General features: G+C 42.6%; 1 protein-coding gene across 2 annotated transcripts in view; it reads right to left on the bottom strand.

The window, feature by feature from the left end:
• The window catches only part of LOC142659523 (ligand of Numb protein X 2-like), a 105,842-nt gene that overhangs the window by 53,437 nt on the left and 25,280 nt on the right, over nucleotides 1-27,125 (bottom strand). The window contains exon 1 of one of the 2 annotated variants that reach the window (XM_075835734.1): nucleotides 23,147-23,353. The exons of the other annotated variant lie outside the window; for it this stretch is intronic. The gene's annotated coding sequence lies outside the window, so the exon portion shown is untranslated. Of the gene's footprint in view, nucleotides 1-23,146; nucleotides 23,354-27,125 lie in introns of those variants that run through there. 2 annotated transcript variants of the gene reach the window in all.

Here is a 27,125-nt window from a genome sequence, read left to right as displayed (position 1 = left end):
CAGCCCCACGTAATGCAAGACAGGAGACGAGGGGTGGTCCAGAGGCAAGGGAGGCCCCCCCCCCCCCGCAGAATCAGGCCAGCTGCTCTGATTCCTCACAGATGGAGCCCGCCAACCCCTAGCAGTGGGGCGGGGAACCTGACCAGGAGGGTCCCTAGAGGGGCTCCGTACCAGACTCCTGACTCTCGGCAGTGCCTCCGGGCTCAGTATTTCAGGAGGCCGCGTCCGCCGGGATCGCCACCTCACTGTGGATGACATCACCGCGTGAGCCCCGGAGGAGCAGGGAGCCATGCTGCTCGCCGGACCAGCCAGTCCAGGCTGCTCACCACTCCCGACCAATGCAGCCGGTTCCATCTCCACAAGGCTGGACAGCCCCAGCCCTTCTGCCAACCACGCCATCTCCCGTTCCACAACTGCAGCGCGAAGCTGCACAAGTAAACCATCCATCAGGTAAGCGGTCACTAACTTACTACGATATTTCAGCCGTTAATGGCGCTAACTTCCCCTGCCTCCCCTTTTATCCCCACTGCCTTGCCCTGTTAACCCCCTCCCATTCCTGCCGCCTCCTCCTCCCCTATATAATATAGAGCTAATGCCTTTAAGGCCCTTTTACACGGGCCAATTATCGGGCACACGCTCGTTCCCAATAATTACCCTGTGTAAACAGGGCAACGATTAGCGGATGAACAAGCAAACTCTCATTCATCGGCTGATCGTATCGTTTATGCAGCCTAAAATATTATCATTGTCAGCAGCACATCTCTCTGTGTAAACAGGGAGACGTACTGCCGACATGATAGAAATGTACGAGGACAAGTAATCGTAGTAATGATTGCTTGTCCCCATCCTTGTGAAAGGAGCAAAACCAGCGTCGATCAACGAGTCATCAGCAACATTGAAAGTTGATTAGACTTGCATTTATATTTAACAAGAACAGTGTGTTTTCTTTCGTTACAGTGATCGTGTACGATCTTTTGTCTTTACTCCTCTCATGCAGTTTCCATTACAAACGAAAGGCAGATAGATGCCCGACTACGCGAGCAGATGTACTACCGACAAACTATCAATTTTAGATCAGCATAAAAGATGCGATCAACAAACACTGCACAACGATTAGGGACGAAAAATCGAATTATCGTCCAATGTAAAAAGCTTTTAAAGAGGATCTGCCACTAGTTTAGTTGTGCCCAATCTTCTAGCTAATCTAATAGGCGCTGCCGCACGGATAATGCTAGTAAAAATTGTGTCCCAAAAAGTTCATTTGAAATTTTTTTTAAAAAAAAATGTAAATGAGCTTTTATTAGACAAGTAGGTGTCAACAGCAGCGATTCTCCTGAGGAGGAGCGACCTCACAGCCTCTGACACACTCCTATCAGCATGAAGCTGCTTCTCACACAGTATGAGACACATTCTAGAGGAAAGGGGGATCACTTGAAACAGCCATACAGCAGTTATGGTGGCATATGAAAGTGGAGACTCTAATCTTTCATATGACACCAGGATCGCAGTTCTAGCTGTGACACAACCAGAGAGATCACCAGTTGAATACACAGTCGGGAATGGAAGCTGTATACTATATGATCACGATGTGTTGCTGGGCAGGGAAGGGGGAGAAGCCGTATGCGGATTGGCCGGCGTCATACAGTAAAACATTACCCCGCCCAGAGTGAAAAGAAAGAGTCGTCTCCTATTTGGCTATTAGAGCCATATTAGCATATTTAGAAAAATGTTCATAAATAAACGGTTTTTAAAAACAAATCACACTTATGAAAACAAGTCTCACAGGGTAAGTAACTGGTTAGGTGCAGCCAACATAGTGTTAATCACCTTCAACATTCTAAGGCCTCATGCACACGACCGTAGCCATATGCACGGCCGTGATTTTCGGGTCGGCCGGTTGCAGGCTGTCAATGAGCCTGGACCGCAGAACACGGCCGTAATAAGACAGGTCCGTTCTTACTGCGGTGCGGGCTCCCGGGCCATGCACGGACCGTAAAAACTACGGTTCTGTACATGGCCCCATAGAAGTGAACGGGGCCGCAATTCTCCAGTGGATTTTTGGGGGAATTGCGGCCGCAAAAACACGTTCGTGTGCATGGGGCCTAATACGTAGAGATATAGCAAACTCCAATACATCACGAAACTATATATATATATATATATATATATACACACATACATACACATACACACTACCGTTCAAAAGTTTGGGGTCAGCCAGACAATTTTGTGTTTTCCATGAAAACTCACACTTATATTTATCAAATGAGTTGCAAAATGACTAGAAAATATAGTAAAGACATTGACAAGGTTAGAAATAATGATTTTTATTTGAAATAATAATCTTCTCCTTCAGACTTTGCTTTCGTCAAAGAATGCTCCATTTGCAGCAATTACAGCATTGCAGACCTTTGGCATTCTAGCTGTTAATTTGCTGAGGTAATCGGGAGAAATTTCACCCCATGCTTCCAGAAGCCCCTCCCACAAGTTGGATTGGCTTGATGAGCACTTCTTGCGTACCATACGGTCAAGCTGCTCCCACAACAGCTCTATGAGGTTGAGATCTGGTGACTGCGCTGGCCACTCCATTACAGATAGAATACCAGCTGCCTGCTTCTTCCCTAAATAGTTCTTGCATAATTTGGAGGTGTGCTTTGGGTCATTGTCCTGTTGTAGGATCAAATTGGCTCCAATCAAGTGCTGTCCACAGGGTATGGCATGGCGTTGCAAAATGGAGTGATGGCCTTCCTTATTCAAAATCCCTTTTACCTTGTACAAATCTCCCACTTTACCAGCACCAAAGCAACCCCAGACCATCACATTACCTCCACCATGCTTGACAGATGGCGTCAGGCACTCTTCCAGCATCTTTTCAGTTGTTCTGCGTCTCACAAATGTTCTTCTGTGTGATCCAAACACCTCAAACTTCGATTCGTCTGTCCATAACACTTTTTCCCAATCTTCCTCTGTCCAATGTCTGTGTGCTTTAGCCCATATTAATCTTTTCCTTTTATTAGCCAGTCTCAGATACGGCTTTTTCTTTGCCACTCTGCCCTGAAGGCCAGCATCCCGGAGTCGCCTCTTCACTGTAGACGTTGACACTGGCGTTTTGCGGGTACTATTTAATGAAGCTGCCAGTTGAGGACCTTTGAGGCATCTATTTCTCAAACTAGAGACTCTAATGTACTTGTCTTGTTGCTCAGTTGTGCAGCGGGGGCTCCCACTTCTCTTTCTACTCTAGTTAGAGCCTGTTTGTGCTGTCCTCTGAAGGGAGTAGTACACACCGTTGTAGGAAATCTTCAGTTTCTTGGCAATTTCTCGCATGGAATAGCCTTCATTTCTAAGAACAAGAATAGACTGTCGAGTTTCACATGAAAGCTCTCTTTTTCTAGCCATTTTGAGAGTTTAATCGAACCCACAAATGTAATGCTCCAGATTCTCAACTAGCTCAAAGGAAGGTCAGTTTTATAGCTCCTCTAAACAGCAAAACTGTTTACAGCGGTGCTAACATAATTGCACAAGGGTTTTCAAGTGTTTTCTAATCATCCATTAGCCTTCTAGCACAGTTAGCAAACACAATGTACCATTAGAACACTGGAGTGATGGTTGCTGAAAATGGGCCTCTATACACCTATGTAGATATTGCATTAAAAACCAGACGTTTGCAGCTAGAATAGTCATTTAGAACATTAACAATGTATAGAGTGTATTTCTGATTAATTTAATGTTATCTTCATTGAAAAAAACTGTGCTTTTCTTGCAAAAATAAGGAAATTTCTAAGTGACCCTAAACTTTTGAACGGTAGTGTGTGTATATATATATATATATATATATATATATATATATAAAATGAAAATAGAAAAATATCAATTTTATTGAATACAATATAGCAAAGGGAAATGTATAAAACAATGTTGAGGATCTAAAAAAAAAAATAAAAACGTCTATATGAGGACCACTCCACAAAATGGAATTACTGCCATAGAACAGTTTATCACATTGCATAATACATGTATGTATCGAATACACTATAAATTATGACATGCTACCCGGTAATATTAATGAAGAGGTTAATCATTAATCAGGACATAGGTAGAAATGACATAGGTAGAAAGAACGGTATATAGGCATTATATAGCTCACAGATCAAGGGGGTGTAACTTGGCATATGAGCCAAACCCACCTGGTCTGATACAGTAAAAAAAATACACATCCAACCAAGTAGCTAAAGAGTATATACCCAAATCATGTGTCACTAGCCCATGCACCGAGCCTTACCCATGTGAGTAGGTGTAATCAGGTGGTCCACAACAAGAGACAACACCCCACAAATCACACAGTAGTTATCAGCAGCAAAGCACCTATTAGATTAGTTAGAAGATAGGGAATTAATAATCTGGTGACAGAGTCCCTTTAAGTCAGCGGTCCTGTCTTGGGAATCAATAACGCTCATCCTTCCATGTTTATCTCACTTAATGGGGTAGATTTATCAATGTACCTAGCTAGTCATACAATAGAGATCTTAGAAAGCCTGACAGACGCCGACCAAAGGCAGATATCTGTGGAAGAGTTTATCTGCCGTGTTGTATTTGTTTGTTCGTTGTCGGGTCCAATACTTAGAAAATCGTTCATGCCAATATATGTGCACCCCATTAACTCCTTAACGACGAGCGATGGATAGATCGGTCACAAGCAGGAGCTAGGTGCCGCATACCGACGGATATATCCGTCGCTCTGATCGCGTGGGTACTGCCAGTGTACCCACGCGATCGGCAGGAGCATGGCTGTTATACAAAGCCTAGCTCCTGCCCCAACTGTCGGAATGAAAGTGCACTCAGATTCCGGCAGTTTAACCCATTAGATGCCACTGTCCATAGCGACAGCGGCATCTAATGTGTTTGACAGGGGGAGGAAGCTCCCTTTGTCACCCCATTGGCGCCCCCGCAAAGAAATCGCGGGGCGCCGTTGGGTTTCCATGGCAGCTGGGGGCCTAACAAAGGTCTGCCTTTAGCAAATGCCCATTAGGCCATGCCAGAGGAATGGCCTTATAGATTGCCTGTCACTTTTACACTGACAGGCAATAATGCTTTGGTATAGTAAGTATACCAAAGCAATATATAAGCGATCAGCAGTTCGCATGGTGAAGTCCCCTAGTAGGACAAAAAACAAAAACGTAAAAAAGTTAAATAAAGTTTATGAAAAAATAAATAGATTACAGTAAAAAAAAAAAATCACTTTTTTCCCAAAAAGTGGTTTTATTTAGTAAAAGTGTAAAAAAACAAAACAACAACACATAAATATATAAGGTATCGCCGCGATTGTAACAACTCAAACAATAAAGTTAACACATTAATTGAACCGCCGGGTGAGCGGCATAAAAAAAAAAAAAAAAATGACATTTTAACATTTTAAAAGTTACAGCTCTTGAAATGCAGCGATGCAAAAGCAAAAGTTAATTATTTTTTCTAAAGGTTTCTTTTTTGCAAATAAAGGAAAACACAAAACCTTTACGTATTTGGTATCCCTGTAATCGTGCCGACCCATAGAATAAAGGTAACTTGTTATTTATGCCGCATACTTAACGGTGTAAATTTAAGTTAATCATTACAAAAATGGTGCAATTAAAAAATGCATCTCGTCCCGCAAAAAAAAAAATCGTTATATGGCTATACACAATATATATATATATATATATATAAAAGTTGTTGCCCAGAACGACTGCGTACGACAAGTTGTTCAGGAAACGGCCACCACAGTTCACTAGTGTGTAAGCCCAGTTTTGCACTTGTTGTCTTAATATGTTAAGACTTCATGTTTGTTCACATTTAGCTATTTATAAAACATAAATGAGGGGGGACATGATTATGGCCCAATAACCAGGAGGGATTCTGCAATCTCCTGAATAGAAAAGAAAATTAGTTGTAAAAGAATGCACAAATCCTGCGTAGCAAATGTCAACTTTTGAACAGCAGATTATATGCAAAAGATGTGTACTTTGTAGTACTTATTTTGTATTGACCCAGAGTGACAGTCTGTATAATCGATCAGAGCTGCATTCAGTTTTCTTTGATGCTATTGAAAACTGTCAAGATTGTCGACAGACACATCCCTGACACTTTTGCGGAGTTCCTAACATGTCGTGGGACACTTCGTTTTTACTACATCGGATACTGTCCAGTGCCTCGTGTAAATACTTAATTAGGAATGGATCACTGGGATACAGTGCATTCGGAAAGTCTTCAGACCCTTTCAAATTCAAAGTTTTTCCGCATCATTCTGCACTCAATACCCCATAACGACAACGTGAAAACAGAATTTTTGCAAATTTATTCAAAATGAAAAACGCACATTTCGCGTGGACATAAGTATTCAGACCCTTTATTATGACACTTGACATTTAGCTCTAGAGGCCTCCTATTTCTCTAGATCTTCTTTGAAATGTTTCTACACCTTGATAGGAATCCACATGTAATAGATTCAGTGTCTATATAGGTCTCACAGCTGACAATTCATATCAGGGCAAAAACCAAGCCATGAAGAGGAAAGAACTGCCTGTGGAGCTCAGAGACAGGATTGTGTTGAAGCACAGATCTGGAGAAGGGTACACATTTCTGCTGCACTGAAAGCTCCCAAGAGCACAGTGGCCTCCATAATTCTTAAGCGGAAGTTTGGAACAACCAGGACTCTTCCTAGAGCTGGCCTCCCCACCAAACTAAGTAATCGGGGCAGAAGGGCCTTGGTAAGAGAGGTGACCAAGAACCCAATGACCACTCTGGCTGAGCTCCAAAGATCCTGTGTGCAGATGGGAGAAATTTCCAGAAGCTCACCCATCACTGCAGCACTCCACCAATCTGGGCATTATGGTAGAGTGGCCAGAAAGAAGCCTATCCGCAGTAAAAGACACATGAAAACCTGCCTGGAGTTTGCAAAAAAGCACCTAAAGGACTCTCAGACTGAGAAACAAGATTCTGTGGTCTGATGAAAGCAAGATTGAACTTTTTGGCCTGAATTCTAAGCGTCATGTCTGGAGGAAAACCAGGCACTGCTCATCACCTGCTCAATACCATCCCTACAGTGAAGCATGGTGGTGGCAGCATCATCCTGTGTGGTTGTTTTTCAGCAGCTGGAACAGGGAGACTGGTCAGGGTTGAGAGAAAGACGAATGGAGCAAAGTACAGAGATATTCTAAATAAAAACCTGATCCAGAGTGCTCAGGACCTCAGACTGGGCCGAAGCTTCACCTTCCAACAAGACGATGACCCTAAGCAACAGCCAAGACAACACAGGAGTGGCTTAGGTACAACTCTGTGAATGTCCTTGAGTGGCCCAGGCCGGGCCCTGACATGAACCCAATTGAACATCTTTGGAGAGACCTGAAAATGTCGGTCCACCGACTGTCCCCATCCAACCTGACAGAGCTTGAGAGGATCTGCAGAGAAGAATGGCAGAAAATCCCCAAATCCAGGTGCGCAAACCTTGTGTCATCATACCCAATGTCACGATCTGTGGGTATGTGGACCCACTGGACCGTACCGCCGTAGCGGGATAACAGCTGCCAATAGAGTACCATGTATAAATAGTCCGAGCACAAGGGTACCTGTAGTGGTTTAGACTGTAGCAACAGCTAGGCACAGATGGGACCTTAACAGCAGACACCAGACGTAGTGTAATACAGCAGGCAGAACTGGTGGCACAACACGACTCAAACAGGTCTAAGGCACAGGAACAAATAGCACGGGATACAGGATACAGGTAGCAGGGCACAGGAAACAACGGGAACAGGATCACACTAAAGGGACCATTTGCAAGACGAACAACAACCCTCAGGCAATGAGCAAAGGGGCAGGGCGATCATGGGCTAATTAGTGATAATTCCCATGTGCGCACGATGGCCCTTTAAGTCCGGGCACGAGCGTTTGTGCGCACCCTACGGGACACAACGGACCGGAGCGGAAGTGAGCGCTGGCGTCTCCTGGGGAGGAGATGCGGGCCAGCGCTCACAGATCCAGGGCTGGAGTGTGAGTAATCTCGACGGTTCGCGCCCATGGATGCTTCACCCAAGAAGACTGGAGGCTGTTATTGCTGCCAAACGTGCTTAAACTACTGAGTAAAAGGTCTGAATACTTATGTCAATGCAATATGTTAGTTTTTCCTTTTCAATAAATTCGCAAAGATTACTAACATTCTGTTTTCACTTTGTCATTATGGGGCATTGAGTGCAGAATGATAAGGAAAAACGTGAATATTTTAGCACAAGGCCTCAACATAAAGTGTGAAAAATTTATGATTAGAAACGGACTGGATTCCTTTCTCGGTTATGAAAACAGGAAACTTCAATTTTAATAAAAAATGTAAATCAAAACAGATAACAAAACGCTGCTTTATGCTTTTATTTTCTTCAGTGCACATTCCAACAACCACGATATCATAGATACATGACAGGTGCGTTTGACAAATTACCTTGAAAAAATGAAGTTCAGAAGCTGGGGCTCTGTTCAGTAACAATATGACAGAATGGTGTTGTGGAACTTATATGTTGTCATGGGAGTTGTAGTTTCACATCAGCTGGAGGCCTCTGCTTTACGCTGGCAGAAGATTAAAAAAAAAGGGCTATAATGAAAAAAAAACATTCCTATATTTTATGTAGTGTCCTGAGTGTATGATGATATTAACATGTCAATATTCCACATTAAGAAGCCCAGAAGGCTTACTTACACAATTCAGTTGTGTGACTATGTATAGCCTAGATTACCAATACAATAGCGGTGTTTGAAATGCACTCTCCGTTCTAACCAGCCTGCAAGAGAACAAACCATACACCATGCATACTAAATAATGAACCGTGCTCGTATAGTTCCTGTCCTGTAATGAATATAAATCATAGCACATGAAATAGGGTAATATATTAAGGCTGGCGTTTCAAACGCCTGTCTTAAAATTAGGCGCATCTTACTCTATGAGCTGGAATAGATTTGCGCCATAATTCACACCAATTTTCTTGCAAGCTACGCGGTTTACATAACTCACCGCATTCAGCCGGAACAGAGTGGCTGAATGGGGTTTAGGGGGCCCCGTTCTGGAGATAGTGTGAAGGAAATAAGTATTTGATCCCTTGCTGATTTTGTAAGTTTGCCCACTGTCAAAGTCATGAACAGTCTAGAATTTTCAGGCTAGGTTAATTTTACCAGTGAGAGATAGATTATATTAAAAAAAACGGAAAATCACATTGTCACAATTATATATATTTATTTGCATTGTGCACAGAGAAATAAGTATTTGATCCCCTACCAACCATTAAGAGTTCAGCCTCCTCCAGACCAGTTACGCGCTCCAAATCAACTTGGTGCCTGCATTACAGACAGCTGTCTTAAATGGTCACCTGTATAAAAGACTCCTGTCCACAGACTCCATTAATCAGTCTGACTCTAACCTCTACAACATGGGCAAGACCAAAGAGCTTTCTAAGGATGTCAGGGACAAGATCATAGACCTGCACAAGGCTGGAATGGGCTACAAAACCATAAGTAAGACGCTGGGTGAGAAGGAGACAACTGTTGGTGCAATAGTAAGAAAATGGAAGACATACAAAATTACTGTCAATCGACATCGATCTGGGGCTCCATGCAAAATCTCACCTCGTGGGGTATCCTTGATCCTGAGGAAGGTGAGAGCTCAGCCGAAAACTACACGGGGGAACTTGTTAATGATCTCAAGGCAGCTGGGACCACAGTCACCAAGAAAACCATTGGTAACACATTACGCCGTAATGGATTAAAATCCTGCAGTGCCCGCAAGGTCCCCATGCTCAAGAAGGCACATGTACAGGCCCGTCTGAAGTTTGCAAATGAACATCTGGATGATTCTGAGAGTGATTGGGAGAAGGTGCTGTGGTCAGATGAGACTAAAATTGAGGTCTTTGGCATTAACTCAACTCGCCGTGTTTGGAGGAAGAGAAATGCTGCCTATGACCCAAAGAACACCATCCCCACTGTCAAGCATGGAGGTGGAAACATTATGTTTTGGGGGTGTTTCTCTGCTAAGGGCACAGGACTACTTCACCGCATCAATGGGAGAATGGGTGGAGCCATGTACCGTCAAATCCTGAGTGACAACCTCCTTCCCTCCACCAGGACATTAAAAATGGCTCGTGGCTGGGTCTTCCAGCACGACAATGACCCGAAACATACAGCCAAGGCAATAAAAGGAGTGGCTCAAAAAGAAGCACATTAAGGTCATGGAGTGGCCTAGCCAGTCTCCAGACCTTAATCCCATCGAAAAACTTATGGAGGGAGCTGGAGATCCGAGTTGCCAAGCGACAGCCTCAAAATCTTAATGATTTACAGATGATCTGCAAAGAGGAGTGGGCCAAAATTCCATCTAACGTGTGCAAACCTCATCATCAACTACAAAAAAAACGTCTGACTGCTGTGCTTGCCAACAAGGGTTTTGCCACCAAGTATTAAATCTTGTTTGCCAAAGGGATCAAATACTTATTTCTCTGTGCACAATGCAAATAAATATATATAATTTTGACAATGTGATTTTCTGTTTTTTTTTTAATATAATCTATCTCTCACTGGTAAAATTAACCTAGCCTGAAAATTCTAGACTGTTCATGTTTTTGACAGTGGGCAAACTTACAAAATCAGCAAGGGATCAAATACTTATTTCCTTCACTGTATGTGTCGGTTATTGTGCAACTTGGGCCTTTATAAATTCCCCCCAATATATTTAGGGTATGGTCCCACGTAACAGTGGTGGAAACCTTACCCGCTTGCGGGGGTCCATGGGCACATGATTTTACTGGGTATTACAAGCAAAATCATGTATCCATTCGCCACCGCATGTGGGATTTAGCAGCCGCTAAGTGTGACCAAACCCCTAAGGGTACCCACACACGAGACAGATTTATTGTGGATTTTCCGCAGAGTAACCACAGTATTTCCACAGCAAAATCTGCACATCTTGTGCGGATTTTGCTCTGAATTTCACCCCTTCTGCATTGAAAAGTGTGAAATCCACCTTGAACATCCAGAACAGAATGAGCAAATCCGAAAATCTGCCGCATGTACGAATTTCCGTCCTGAAAACGTTCAACAGGATGTGGATGAGACTTATATCTCATCCACTTAGCTGGAACAGTCTTCCACTGTGAATTTTCCTTCCACCCAAATCTGGATGGAAAATCTGCAACAAACCGGCTACATATGCATGGGGCCTAATGCTCTAACATAAACCAATGATCCGGCAAATGAGCGCTCGGGCGAACACTTGCTCCTGATCATTAACCCGTGTAAACAAGGCAGTGATCAGCCAACAAGCGAGAAAACACATATTGGTCACTTGTCGGCAGCATATCTCTTCATATAAACAAGGTTTGTGCTGCCAACAAAATGCAAATGTACGAGAACGAACAATTATTATCTAATACTCATCCCCATACATTCCAACCATTGCTCCATGTAATCGGACCAGGAAATCTAGCGGTGTAAAAATTTTTAGAACTCCTGAACTATGGATGGAAATACTGCAGAATATCTGTCCGGATAATCCGCAGCGTTTATGCAAGATAAATTGACATGTTGCGGATTATTTTTTCTGCAGCAGGGATGAGATTTGTTCAAACCTCGTCCACTTTGCTGCTACTGTAATATGCTATGGAAATCCCGTAGCATTTCTGTCCTGAGTGCAGGAGGCCTAAGGCCTCCTGCACATGTAACAAATTTCTTGCAGATTTTTCGTAGCATATCTGCAGCGTGTTACATGAGGATTTCATCCCTTCTACAATGAAAATGGTGAAATCCAGTGAATATCCAGTGCAGAATGAGCATGCTGCCTTTTTGAAAATCTGCAGCATGCTCTGATTTCCGTGCAGAAAATGTTTAGCTGAATGTGGATGAGATTTTTTAAACAGTCCGGAAGCAAATTCTCAACAAATCCACTGTGTGCAGGGAGCCTAAGGCCTCCTGCACACAGCAGTGGCGGTATCTACGGTCCGTGATTACGGCATGGACGGGCTGCGGTGTATCATCCACAGGCCATCCGGAATCATGGACCATGCACACAGACCAGATGTGCATTCATGCGTTTTATACTATCCGTAATTGCGGTGCCGCAATTGTATAGATAAGTATACGGCCGCAAGCATGACGCCTAAGGGCTTGTCCACATGTAACGGAATTGCTGCAGAATTTCCGTTAAAACTAGCAGACATTCTGCTGCGGAAAAAACTAATTTTTTACTGCAGAATATGGTGCGGATTTTGTGGCTATTTTTTCCATTCTGGGAGATGGTGACATCTCCTCTGAAATACACAGCAATTCAGTCCATTTCCGCAGCAGGAATGGACATGCTGAGGTACGAAAAACTTGCAACGCAGGTCAAATTCTGATTGGAAATTTTACACAGCGTGTGGATGAGATTTGTTACATCTCACCCACTTTGCTGCTACTGTATTCTGCTGCGTGTTTTCCGTCCGCAACTCCAGACAGAAAATACGCAATATTTCCGTTAGGCTAGATTCACACGAGCGCATCAGATTCACGCGCGTGAATCTGGTCCTTGTGTATTGCGTATGCATCAGTGTGCTTTGTGAGTGGCATGCGTTATTCACGTACTCGCAATGCACATTTTATTTTTTTTAATCGAATTGATGCGCAAATCGCGAAAACTTGCGTGTGAACGGCCCCATTGAAAATCAATGTGTCCAGGTGCTGCGCGTGATTTCCATGCGCAGCACACGGACGTTATTCACGTTCGTGCGAATGGACCCTTACGTGTGGACAAGCCCAAAGACAGAAAAAGAAAGCAATCATTCTCCCTAATTTCCATTACTATAGTGAATCACCTGGAGATGTTATCTGTCGTTTGTATACTAAACACAGTGATCACTACCCAGACTCACATGACTAATAACCACACTCCGACAGAAAACCAGCTCATTGGTTGCTCATCACATCTTACATTCAAAACATACAGTATATGCCCTGAAGTAATAAATGTTAAAAGTATGTCATGAACAGAAATACACAATAAGGAATACATAACATTTACACAGTCCAAATGCCAATTACAGCGGTCAGTTATCTTCCCAATTCCTTCATTTCAGAGCGATCATAAAGATCATTTGTCAGTGTGAAGGAAGGAAAAGATCAACGCTATAACTCGTTTATCTTCATCCATTGCGTCGCCATAATCAGCATTTTCAGTGGCACGATTGGTAATTGTATATGCATGCTAGACTTGTACTGAAGGAAATCTCAATTTGATCTTCGGCTGTGTGTAAAGGGTCCTAAGGATATGCAAGTTACACTTCCAGAATGGGAATGTATGTGTATGTGTATGTAAACATATACGATAAAATGTAAGCAGACGGTCCAGAAATACGGATAATCTGCCACAGGCAAAAATATACAGTGGTGGATTGCAAGAAAAAAGCATTTCAGCCCGGCATTTTTTGGACTATCACATTAGAATGCCATTATTCTCATGTGTCCCTTCAAAAGAGATTCAGCTGCAAATGTTTGGGTGACCGTAAACCTACTGCATGATCAGAAACATACTATATTATACACAAACATGTACACGTTTCAGGTGTGCCTCCAAACTTATGCTTCAGACGTGAGCAATTGTATGCCATTTACCCTCTTTTTTCGGATTCCACCCATATAACCATATATTACCATGAATTCCCTGCATTCTTTAACGACCCCTACTACCTGAACACAAAAGAAAAAAAAAAAAAAAGTGCTTGCCATTTTCGGTAATATGAAAAGGGACCTGTAACTGTAATATGCTGCCCTTACATAGGCTAGCATGTTCTGCTGACAGATACCCTTTGACGCCTTATAGGTGCGGGTATTACATTTTGAAGTAGAAACAAGCCATAATTGAATTGTGATATTCTGTAAATCTATTGAAACAGGTAAAGGTGTGTCACAACAGCTATTATGATGAAGTCTGTAATCTCTTCAATTTAACAATCCAAACATTGTATAAAATTGTATTTAGGATCACTGGAGAAGACCAAGACAGCTAAATCGTTTTCTATACCTAAGTACATAACTGCAGCAAAGTATCTACAGCAATTCAAGGCTATGTCAAAGATTATCACTATTGACAGAACAATACGGAGTAAAGCCCAAATTCTTTAAGCACTTAGAAAGATTTTTTTTTTTTTTTACCTTATCCTTGCAAAGAGCAAGTAACTGTCAGAAGTGTCTGGGAATACAATATATCACGATAAAGCCAGTCATACAAGAAGCCACCTATCACCCAGTAAGTGGTCTGAAGCCACTTCTCAGAGACACAGATCACTACATGCAGATAGCGGTAATTTGAACACTTTTTTAGGCATTAGAGAGGCTTTGGCACCAGTTTATAACTTCCCTATCTCCTACCTAATCTAATGGGCGCTTTCATGTAAATAACAGATTTTTTTAAAAACGTTTATTATTGACCAAGTTATGATAATTTTTCGATTTATGCAAATTTTTTCAAAATGCCCAACTGGGTGTTTTTTTTTCTATTCACCAAGTGGGCGTTATATAGAAAAGTGTATGACGCTGACCAATCATACACTTCTCTTCATTCCAGCCCAGCTTGATTCACAGCACAACGTGATCTCGCGAGATCACGCTGTGACATCACTTCCTCCCGCAAGCCCTTCACTGGAGTGACGGAAAAAAAATGCTGGAAATAGATCTGAATCGATATAACATACGAGTTTCACTTTTTGAATTTAATTACTGAAATAAAATTAACTTTTTCATGATTTTCTAATTACTTAAGGACTAGTAAATATATATATATATATATATATATGCACATACATATATATATACACACACTTCTATTTTCACTTACCACTCCTGGGTCCTCTTCACTTTCAGGTGCCTCCGCACACGGCATCCTGAGTGCTGGCCAGCGTCCGTTCCTTGTGTCCTGGTCAGTGGTAATGCCGACACTGATGTTGGCAGACCTGCCATCATAGTTGCATTGGATGAGACACTGCCCGCCCTCCCTCCAATACATGTATGACGGCAGGTCTGCTGGGTCCAGACAACTGGTCCAGATCACCGAAGAAACTCTGTCATGGTCCCACAGAACACCGGTTGTTAAAGACGAACCTATTCTATAGAAGGTACAGGTCTCCAGCTAAATCATAGGACACTCTCTTTATCAATAGAAAAAATTTGCGGCAATTCACATTGCAGGAAGCCAGGGGAATGACCACAAACACTGGCATGGCATTTCGCCAGCATTCTTCTGTCTGCATTTCCAGTTATTGAACATGTTTTGAGGTCACATGCTTACTGCTATATTGATTTGTTGGTGGCAAAAAGCCAAGCTTCCTTGTAGGACAGAACTGCTTATGAGAACGTGCTCATGTGTCAATGGAGGAAACATCATCGCCCTGTGGTGACAAAACACAGCATGAGGCTGAGTGCAGCATGCCGCAAAATGTAAAAAAGTATATTTATATTTTTTGTGGTCAGAAAACCCCTTTAATTGAAGCTCTGCAAATCTTTCAGCATTCAGCAGAGAAGCCAGTATTTGTGTGCTATAATCTGCATTAAGGACCCATGCACACGACCGTATTTTTCATTTCTATTGGCCACAGACACCTTTCCGTATTTTTACGGATGGGTGTCTATGCTGAAAAAAATTATAGAACCTGTCCTATTCTTGTCCGTAATTACGGCACTGACTCTCCCATAGAAACCTATGGGCACTTCCGTAAATCCGGACTGCTACGGATGTGCATCCGTAAACCATCCGTATTTACGGAAGCGTTGCTGTGCAACATGTTGGTGACTTGATTTGCAGCCTCCTTTTTACGGATCCATATATACGGACCAAATACGGATGCATTACGGTCCGTATTTGTGGATACCATTTCATATACACGGACAAATTATGGATAACTACAAATCCGTATTTACGGATAGATAATACGGTCGTGTGCATGGGGCCTATCAAACGGTCACATGGCTCTAGTCTCTAAGGCCCCATGCACACGACCGTATTTTTCATCCATAATTATGGACCCATTCATTTCTATGGGCTACGGACACCTTTCCGTATTTTTACCAGATCGGTGTCCGTTTTGTAAAAATGATCCGTAAAATATAGAACGTGTCCTATTCTTTTAGACCGAAAAAGTAAGGTCATACAATTAAACCATAAAAACTGCACATGGGAACCCATATAAGATCTATAAACCAACAAGACTTCCCTCAATGCTATAATAAAGAATATCCAATGTACCAATGTAGCAAAATATATAAAATTCTTTATTAAGACACAAAACAGTTGTACTCCCCATTTAAAAACACAATGTACATAAAATAGTACAAAATAAAGGGAGTGTATAATCGTAAGGCAGGGCACGTATGGTGGTACCATATGTCAAGATCACTCAATATCATACAATACCTTGCATGCGTATATCCACTATATGCACGTCAGTTACTCTACATCAGGGGTCTCAACCACGCGGCCCCTGAGGCTGTCATCTGCGGCCCGCGGGACACAGAGCCGCTAGTATAGGCTCTGCGGAATCCCCTGACATCGCTGTTCATATATGAATAGCGATGTCTAGGGCTTCCCCAGAGCCGGAGTCCCGGGCAGAGCACTAGTATAAGCTAGTAGCGCCCTGCCCGGGACTACAGATCTGGGGTTGCCCTGGACATCTGTCCATATACGGACAGTGATGTCAGGAGCAGAGCTCGAATCCCAGGCAGAGTGCTAGAAGTATAAATGGACACTGATGTCAGTGGCTTCCCCAGAGTTCCGGAGCAGAGCCTATACTAGTGCTCTGCTCTGGGACACTGGCTCTGGGGTTGCCCTTGACATCACATTCTGGTCCAGGAGGATCCCCTGACGTCACTGTGTATGGACAGGGACATCAGGGGCTCTTCCAGCAGAGGAATCCCCGGCCAAAGCGTGGGCAACCCTATGGCTGGGGATTCCACTCCTAGAGGGCGCCCCAATGGAGCCACCTACTGGGGGCGTGCGTGGCGCCACCTACTGGTGGTAGATCGCTATCTACAGGGGGCACTGTGGCAGTACCTACAGGGGGCACAATCTTGATATTCTTGTGTCTGCCAAACGCTGCCAACTGAGCCGCCGGACTGCATTTAGCGACAAACTAGAAAACTGGATTGTTGAAATAAGCACATGGAGAAATTTCGCAAATTTCCATCAAGTTTAAATCTAGTGGTATTATTATAGTAATGTAGTAGTATTGTAGTATTGTTCTAGTACAAATAACTAATTGATTAACCCCTTGGAGACTGACTGTTTTGGCCTTGTGGACACAGCCTATTTTTTCAAATCTGACATGTGTCAGTTTATGTGGTAATAACTTAGGAATGCTTTTACTTATCCAAGCGATTCAGAGACTGTTTTCTCGTGACATATTGTACTTTATGTAGTGAAAAAATTGGATTGATAAATTCAATATTTATTTGTGAAAAACACAAACTTGGAGGTGAAATTTACAAATGTCATTTTTTTTGCCGAAATTAATTTGTAGTAAATTTTTTCTTGTAACACAGGTTTTACCAGGGAAACGCAACTCAATATTTATTGCCCAGATTCTGCAGTTTTTTAGAAATATCACATGTGGCCCTAGTGTGCTAATGAACTGAAACACCAGCCTCCAAAGCAAAGGAGCACCTAGTGGATTCTCAGGTCCCCTATTAGAAAATATTTTAGGCACCATGTAAGGTTTTAAAAGGTCTTGTGGTGCCAAAACATAGGGAAAACCCTCAAAAATACACAATGTTGGGAACTACACCCCCAAGGAATTAATCTAGGGGTATAGTGAGCATTTTGATCCCGCTGTTTTTTTTCCTAAACTTCTTTGAATTAAGCCATAAAAATCTACATTTTTTTCAAATAAAACATACAATGTTTTCATTTTTACAAGGAATAAAAGGAGAAAAAGAACACTAACATTTATAAAGCAATTTCTCCCGAAAACAGAAATACCCCATATGTGGTCATAAACGTATGTTTGAATACACGGCAGCCTTCAGAAGGGAAGGAGCATCATTTGGCTTTTGGAGCTTCAATTTTGCTATAATGGTTTTCGGTGCCATGTCGCATTTGCTAAGCCCCTGTGGGACAAAAACAGTAGAAATCCCCCAGAAGTGACCCCATTTTAGAAAGTACACCCCTTATGGAATTTATCTAGGGGTATAGTGAGCATTTTGACACTACAGATTTTTACAAGGGATAGAGGAGAAAAAGCACCCCAATATTTGCAAAGCAAATTCTCCTGAGCACAGCAATACCCCATATGTGGACATAAATTGCTGTTTGTACCCATGGCAGGGCTTAGAAGGGAAGGAGCATTATTTGGCTGTTGGAGCTCAAATTTAGCTGGAATGGTTTGCGGCGCCAGGTCACATTTGCACAGCTCCTGCGGGACCAAATCAGTGGAAACCCCCTAAAAGTGACCCCATTTGGAAACCTACATCCATGAAGGAATTTATTGAGGGGTATAGTGAGCATTTTTACCCCACTGTTTTTTTTTGCAAAATTTAGTGTAATTATGCTGTGAAATTAAAAATTTAATTTTTTCAGATAAAATCTGGAAATTTTTAATTTTTACAAGGAATAAAGGAGAAAATGCACCCCAACATTAGTAACGCAATTTCTCCCGATTAATGAAATATCCCATATGTGGTAATAAACTGATTTTTGGACCCACAGCAGGGATCAGAAGGGAAGGAGCGCCATTTGGCTTTTGAAGCTCAAGTTTTGCTGGAATAGTTTTTGGGTGTCATGTCGCATTTGCAAAGCCCCTGAGGGACCAAAACAGTGGAAACACCCCAATTTTTGGAAACTAAAGCCCTCAAGTAATTTATCGAAGGGTAAAGTGAACATTTAGACCACACAGGTTTCTTGCTGAATTTAGTGGAATTGAGCCATGAAAATAAATATCAACATTTTTAACACGAAGATGTTGAACTTTTTCATTTCCACAAGGAATAAAAGGAGAAAAAGCACCCCAACATTTGTAAAGCAATTTCTCCAGAGTATGGCAATACCCCATATGTGGTCATAAACTGCTGTTTGACACACTGCAGGGCTCAGAAAGGCAGGAGCGCTATTTGGCATGCGGATTTGATTTTTGGGTGCCATGTTGCATTTGCAAAACCCTGGAGGCACCAGAGTAGAGTGGAAGCCCCCAAGAAGTGACCCCATTTTCGAAACTACACCCCTCAAGGCATTTATCATTTGCCTGGACATATGACAGGGCTCAGAAGTGAGGAGCACCATATGCATTTGAGGCCTATATTGGCGATTTTCACAGCATTGGCCCACAATTGCAGGGCTCTGAGGTCAAATAGTAAAACAAACCCCCCAAGTAGAGACCCCTATCTTGGTAACTACTAAAGTAGGGCTTACTAAGTGGTGTAGTGAGCATTTTGACCTGACGTGTTTTTTCATTAGAAATGAATGCATAGCGGAGGGTGCAAAGTAAAAATTTTCCACTGATATGCCATTTTAGTGCACAATATGTTGTGCCCAGTTTGTGCCACTGAAGACAAATACCTCATAAAATGTTAAGCGGGTTCTCCTGGGTATGGCGATGCCATACATGTGGACATAAACTGCTGTTTGGGCACGCTGTAGGGCTCAGAAGGGAGGGAGCGCCATTTGGCGCGCAGATTTTGCTTGGTAGTTTTTCAGTTTGGGGTATTGATGGTATTTCAGTTTGTAATGTGGGGGCATATGTAACCTGTGCGGAGTACATCAGGGCATAATTTATTTATCCAATTATTATAATTCATAGCTATGTGGCCAGTGTCGCACTGATAAATGGTGCCCAATCTTTATCCGCTTTTGGAACACACTGTACCTTTTGCATCACCATATTCTGAGAACCAGAACTTTTTAATTTTTTCTCCACTGCAGCTGTGTGAGGGTTTATTTGTTGCGGTACAATCTGTAGTTTTCATTGGTACCATTTTGGGGTACATGCGATTTTTTTTAATCACATTTTTTGGCAAGCAAGTTGACCAAAAAGCAATTCTGACAGTTTTTTTTTTTTTACAGTGTTCACCATGGGCTATAAATGCTATTTTACTTTATTCTGCGGGTCGGTACGATTACGGCGACGCCATATGTATATAGTTTTTTTTGTATGTTTTACAGCGTTTGCACAATAAAAATCACTTATTTAAAAAAAAATATATATATATATATATATATATATATATATATATATATAAATATATATATTTTTTGTGTCACCGTATTCGGAGAGCCATAACTTTTTTTTTTTTCATAAAAAAAAGCTGTGTAATAGTTTTTTTTTTGCGGGACGGGTTGTAGTACTGTAGTATTTGTAGTAATTGGTACGGTTTTGGGGTAAATGTGACTTTTTGATCACTCTTTATTCTATTTTTTGTGAGGGGTGGTGACCAAAGATTAGCAATTCTGGCATTGTTTTTTATTTTTAAAAAAAATTGCGGTGTTGACCGTGTGGGAAAAATAACAGTTTTACAGTTTGGGTCATTATGGACGGTGTTTTTTTTAATGTTTTCATTTTTTTCCTATAATAAAGACTTACAGGAAAAAGTGCAGTGGTTTTTTGTTTTTTTTAACTTGAAACTTTTATTCAACATTTTTATTAACATTTTTTTTTCTCCACTTTGGGACTTGAAGGCCTACACTTCTGATCTTTAGGGTATGTGCACACACACTAATTACGTCCGTAATTGACGGACGTATTTCGGCCGCAAGTACCGGACCGAACACAGTGCAGGGAGCCGGGCTCCTAGCATCATAGTTATGTACGATGCTAGGAGTCCCTGCCTCTCTGCAGGACAACTGTCCCGTACTGTAATCATGATTACAGTACGAAACAGTAGTTCCACGGAGAGGCAGGGACTCCTAGCATCGTACATAAGTATGATGCTAGGAGCCGGCTCCCTGCACTGTGTTCGGTCTGGATCTTGCGGCCGAAATACGTCCGTCAATTACGGACGTAATTAGTGTGTGTGCACATACCCCTTACTCTAAGGCCTTATTCACACGGATGTGTCCGAATTGAAACTGCTGCGTTTTGCGCACGCAAAAGGCCGTGTGTCATCAGCATATGGTGTGTGGCTGCGTGATTTTTGCTCAGCCGGCATCATTATGACACGGTTTTTATGTTTACAAACAGAAAAGCACTTTTCTGTTTTTCATTTCTTTCTTTTACTACTGTTGCGCGAATCACGAGCGGCACCTGGTAGTGCTTCCGTGTGCCGAGCGCTATTTGCACGCACCCATTGACTTCAATGGGTGCGTGCTGCGCGAAACACGGGCAAATATAGGACATGTCGTGCGTGTCACGAAGCACACATACGCTGCGTGAAATTCACTGACAGTCTGAACGGCCCCATTCACTAACATAGGTCTGTGCGATGCGCGTGATTTCCACGCGCGTAGCACGGACGTATTATACGTTCGTGTGAATAAGGGATCATACATTGCACTACCCACGTAGTGCAATGTATTAGAATTATTAGTTATTCCCTGACAGCAAGCCTATTAGATCCCACCTCCGGATGGGGCCTAATTGGCTTCCATACATGGCAGACCAGGAGGCTATTGTTAGACTTCCAAGTGCCATAGCAATGATTGGCAAACGCTGCGCGTCGCAGCGATGCCAATCGGCTAAAAACCTCTAAGATGCCACGATCGCTTTTGATTGCGGCATCTAAGGGGTTAATGGCAGGGATCGGAGCTAGCTCTGTTCCATGCCATTACAGCAGTGTGTCAGCTATAACATACAGCTGACATCGGCGGCTGATGGCGCAGGCTCAGCTTCTGAGCCATCTAGTTTCTGGGGACGGAAGCCTTTTAGACCCTGCCTCCAAGCGGGACCTAACAGGCTTCCGTACTTGGCAGACAGTACTTGGCAGACAATGGTCCTGGCCATGCACTAGGGTGTCAGCTGCAATATAAAGCCGAGACCCGCTGGCGATGCTGCGGCCTCAGCTTCTGAGCACGCACCATCATCGCGTACTATTACGTTGCCTTGCCTTAGGACCTTGGCGCCAGCAACGTAATAGTACGTGACGTGTCGCCAAGGGGTTAACAATTTTGTATTGTATCAAATGTGAAAGTAAAGCGGCCCATCAACTTCACATTTTTTTCTATATGTGGCCCACTCTCCCAGCCGAGATGGAGACCCCTGCTCTACATAGAGCCTGTCTAGATTCGGATCATGCATCAAAAGGAACCCATCATAAGCCATTGTAACTGCCTATACACCGTCCAACACCCCTACATACTATTTTATGTAAGTTGTGTTTTTATGGGTGTTTTTTAAATGGTACGTACAACTGTTTTGTGTCTTAACAACTTAGCCGTCAGTAATTACGGAAGCTTTGCTAGTCAATGCCAGGTTTTCAGGTGTTGCATATCATTTGTGGTTTTCTTTTTTGCAGATCCGTAAATACGGATGCATTACAGACCATATTTACTAACACGGTTCCGTATATGCGGATTTACAGATGACTATACGTAACTACGGATCCGTATTTACGGATGGATGAAACCTACGGTTGTGCGCATGGGGCCTAAGGCTTCCTTCACACAGCACTTGCAGTACAAAATCGGGAAAAACTCCCAACGTATACCTCCAACGTTGTCTTTGTTGGAAGTAGCATAGTTGACTACGAAATTCAATAGTTAAAAAAAACGTTATGCTGGAGCATACAGTCCTAACATATACCAAGAGGACACTCTTGACTTGTAGGGTCAATATAGCCCTATCATATGCGCCAGAAGCTTTCCAGATCCATTACGCCGAACGTATGCTGCTAGCATTGTGTGAATTCAGCCTTAATAAAACAGTATGGCACACAATCTACAATGCGGTCTGTGCAAACAAGCAAGCTGACTATTGTAAACTGACTTTTCCATTTTCAGCCGAGCTTCTATAGACAAAAGCGTCACAAATAGGAAATCAACTGGATGACATTTTTACACAATTATTTAACAATATGCATGAAAGTTAACAGCAAAAGCCTTTGTCTTTCACAATAACACATAGTGCTTATTCTCATTAATAACACAACTATGGTTTATAAAAAAAAATCAGTCCAGTCATAGATTGACTACATTCATACTTACAGATTTAGCAGAGCTAAATTTGGTATTCCATTCTGGGCTGCACAGGAATCTTGAAGTAAAAAGACAGAAGTACATACACCAGGCTCCGCAGTCCTCTTCTCGCTCCTTAGCCTAGTTCTATGACAAACACTACAGTCTGTCTCTCCCACACAGTTATTCAGTCCTGGGCAATTTTCCCCTTATGCAGAAGTTTAATACTTTTGCCTACAAATAGGTAAGCAAGCAGCGGAGAAAACTCCTGCTTGCCAAAAAAATCCAGTCTCCTGTGACATGCCAGGAATTTCCATCTTATTAATGAGCACCTCGTGCAGGGAGGAGTTGTGTAGGGGAAGTAAGGAACCAAGGAGGATGAGTGATCTTCACTTTCCTGAAAAGTAGCTGGCAACTTAAACTGTTCATATAAGCCCTTAAGAACGGATACATTTCAGGGGTTCTTTATAAGTAGGTTGTTAAGAAGAGTTTAGCCCTTTAAGAGAAGCAGCTGATAATTTATAATCCTGTAAAACACCTTTTGGCCTAGTTCACACTGTTTTTTTTGTGCTGTTCTGGAAACAGCTGAAATCGCCTACCAATGATATCAATGGGAGGCGGAGGTGTTTTTTTCCCCACGAGCGGGAAAAAAAAAGCGACATGCTCTTCAGGCGTTTCCGTCTCGGACGTCCCATTGATATCAATGGGAGGCAGAGAAACGGATTTTTTGCTCACGGCGCTCAATGGCCGTGGCCGAAAAAAAGCCGCAAAATACACAAAGAGTGCAGGCAGGTCAAAATCCTTAGGCCCTGTTCACACAGATTTTTTTTGGGTTGGAAGAAAAAAAAAGTGGTTTTTTTTTAACTGCCTGCACATATTTTTCCCACGCTTTTTGGCTGCGTTTTTCGCCCACAGCCATTGAAGGTAATGCAAGGACTGCGCAAAAAAAAAAAAAAAAAAGACGCTGCAAAAAGGACTCAGAAACGAGCGCCGCAGTTTTTTTTTCCTTAAAGTGCATGCTCCATCATAAGGTATTTGAGAGCAAAGTGCCTGTGTGCCATTCCTGCATCGGGGCCCCTGCTACAGACATTATACACCCCAGACTTCACCAGCGCCCAAACAGTTCAGCAAACCCAAGACTGTGCCTCCTCTGTCAGCCAGTGCTACAGACTCATCCCTGCAGAGTCTAGGAAAGAGAGAGACTGTAGTGAAGGCAGAGGAGGTCCGGATGCAGGAGAATAGCCTACACTTTTTAGGGTATGTTCACACGGCCTATTTACGGACGTAATTCGGGCGTTTTTGCCCCGAATTACGCCCGAAAATAGCCCCTCAATAGCGCTGACAAACATCTGCCCATTGAAAGCAATGGGCAGACGTTTGTCTGTTCACACGAGGCGTATATTTACGCGCCGCTGTCAAATGACGGCGCGTAAATAGACGCCCGCGTCAAAGAAGTGACCTGTCACTTCTTTGGCCGTAATTGGAGCCGTTATTTATTGACTCCAATGAATAGCAGCGCTAATTACGGCCGTAATGGACGCGGCATTCAAGCGCCTGCACATGCCGGTACGGCTGAAATTACGGGGATGTTTTCAGGCTGAAACATCCCCGTAATTTCAGCCGTAACGGATGCCCTCGTGTGAACATACCCTTAGAGTATGGAAGGTCTCCTTTTCCAAGAATTCTCCCAGACATTGAGGGAGAGTAGGCAAAACTGACTGTACTGCCACTTCACCACCTTTAGGGTCTATTCCACATTATGTGGTCAAATCATAGTTTATTACCCCTGTCCACTGCCGAAAGCACCTGCAGTGAGAACAGGAGTATCAAAATTGGACTATGGAGCAGTAAATGATGGTGGCCCTACATGATTAACATTTTCGTTTACATCATGTGTATGGACAGGTGTGTGTGCATCGCTTACCTCGGGAGGACATGGCACCAGGATGCACTATGGGAAGGCGGCAAACTAGCGGACGCAATGTGATGCTGTGGGCAATGTTCTGCTGGGAAACATTGGGTCCTGGCATTCAAGGGGTTGTTACTTTGACACGTACTACCTACCTAAGCATTGTTGCAGGGCAAGTACACCCCTTCATTGCAATAGTATTCCCTAATAGAAGTGGCCTATTTTAGGATAATGTACCATGCCACACTGCAAAAATTACTTAGGAATGTTTTGAGGAACATAAAAAGTTCAAGATATTGACTTGGCCTCCAAATTCCCCAGATCTCGATCTGATCGAGCATCTGTGAGATGTGCTGGAAAAACAAGTCCGATCCATGGAGGCCACACCTCGAAACTTACAGGACTTAAAAGGATCTGCTGCTAACCTCTTGGTGTCAGATACCACAGGACAGACACCTTCAGAGGTCTTGTGATGTCCATGCCTCGGCAGGTCAGTGGTTTTCGCGACATGATGGGGACCTACACAATATTAGGCAGGTGGTTTTAATGTTATGTCGGTGAACAGTGTATATAAGAAAATAAAACATAAAGAATCAACACTTTTTCAATTTCTTGTATGAAAAAACCTCAAAAAATTGGAATACATCTTTTTATGTTATTATGTAAAGCAGAGTAAACTTTTGAAGACAGCATTTTACAGACCATGCTGAGCATGGAGGTGGAATGAGCCATCTTGCCTGAGGCAAAAACCGTGTCTAACACCTGAATCCAGACAATAGGGATTCCCCTTGAGAATATCACCTGGTGTCTGCAGGAGGGGAAGGAAAATAATAAGACATCTGAGCAGTCTGTAGTGATGAGAGCTTCGTGAGTCAGTACGTTGAGAGTGCTCTTCATTTAAAGTCAGTTAAAGAAAAAAAAGAAATAATTATTATAATTTTTTTTATTTTTAAGTAACGATGCTGCAATATTTCATGGCATAAAAAGGGAATCCAAAGCTTTAGGTCGGCTACAAATATTCAAGAACAGTCAGCCAAAAGATCGTTTATAGAACAATTAAATGGGTTTTCCGGGAATTCGATATTGAGGATTTAACCTTAGGACAGGTCAACATTATCAGATCGGTGGGGGGCCAACACCCCAACTGCTCAGTTAATTAAAGGGGCTATGGTGCTTTGTTGAGCGTTGCGGCCTTCTCACTGCTTACCAGGCACAGCTAAATACATTCAGTAGTGGATGTTTCTGGTATTGCAGATTTTTCAGCTCAGTCCCATTCAATGAGATTAAAAAGAGGCTCTGTCACCACATTATAAGTGCCCTGTCTCCTACATAAGGAAATCAGCGCTATAATGTAGGTGATAGCAGTGCTTTTTATTTAAAAAAACGATCTGTTTTCACCACTTTTTTAGCGATTTTAGATTTATGCTAATGAGTTGCTTAATGCCCAAGTGGGCGTATTTTTACTTTAGACCAAGTGGGCGTTGTACAGAGGAGTGTATGACGCTGACCAATCAGCGTCATGCACTCCTCTCCATTCATTTAGGCAGCGCATAGGGATCCTTTTAGATCCTTATGTGCTGTCTTATACTAACACATTAACAATACTGAAGTGTTTAGAAAGTGAATAGACATTCCACGGGATGTCTATTCACAATCCCTGCACTTTGTTACTCTGTCTGTGGTAGTTACAGCAGAGGAAGCGTGATCTCGCGAGATCTCGCTGTAAGTGACAGGTTACAACGAGATCACGCTTCCTCTGCTGTAACTACCATAGAAACAGTAACGAAGTGCAGGGATTGTGACTAGATATCCCGTGGAATGTCTGTTCACTGTCTAAACACTTCAGTATTGTTAATGTGTTAGTATAAGACAGCACATAAGGATCTAAAAGGATCCCTATGCGCTGCCTAAATGAATGGAGAGGAGTGCATGATGCTGATTGGTCAGCGTCATACACTCCCCGATACAACGCCCACTTGGTCTAAAGTAAAAATATGCCCACTTGGGCATTAAGCAACTCATTAGCATAAATCTAAAAACGCTAATAAAGTGGTGAAAATAGCAGTGCTTTTTATTTAAAAAAACAATCTATCACCTACA

The sequence above is a fragment of the Rhinoderma darwinii genome, chromosome 8, assembly GCF_050947455.1.
Source record: "Rhinoderma darwinii isolate aRhiDar2 chromosome 8, aRhiDar2.hap1, whole genome shotgun sequence".
In the NCBI taxonomy this organism is placed as follows: domain Eukaryota; kingdom Metazoa; phylum Chordata; class Amphibia; order Anura; family Rhinodermatidae; genus Rhinoderma; species Rhinoderma darwinii.
This window is presented reverse-complemented; position numbering and strand designations above follow the sequence as displayed.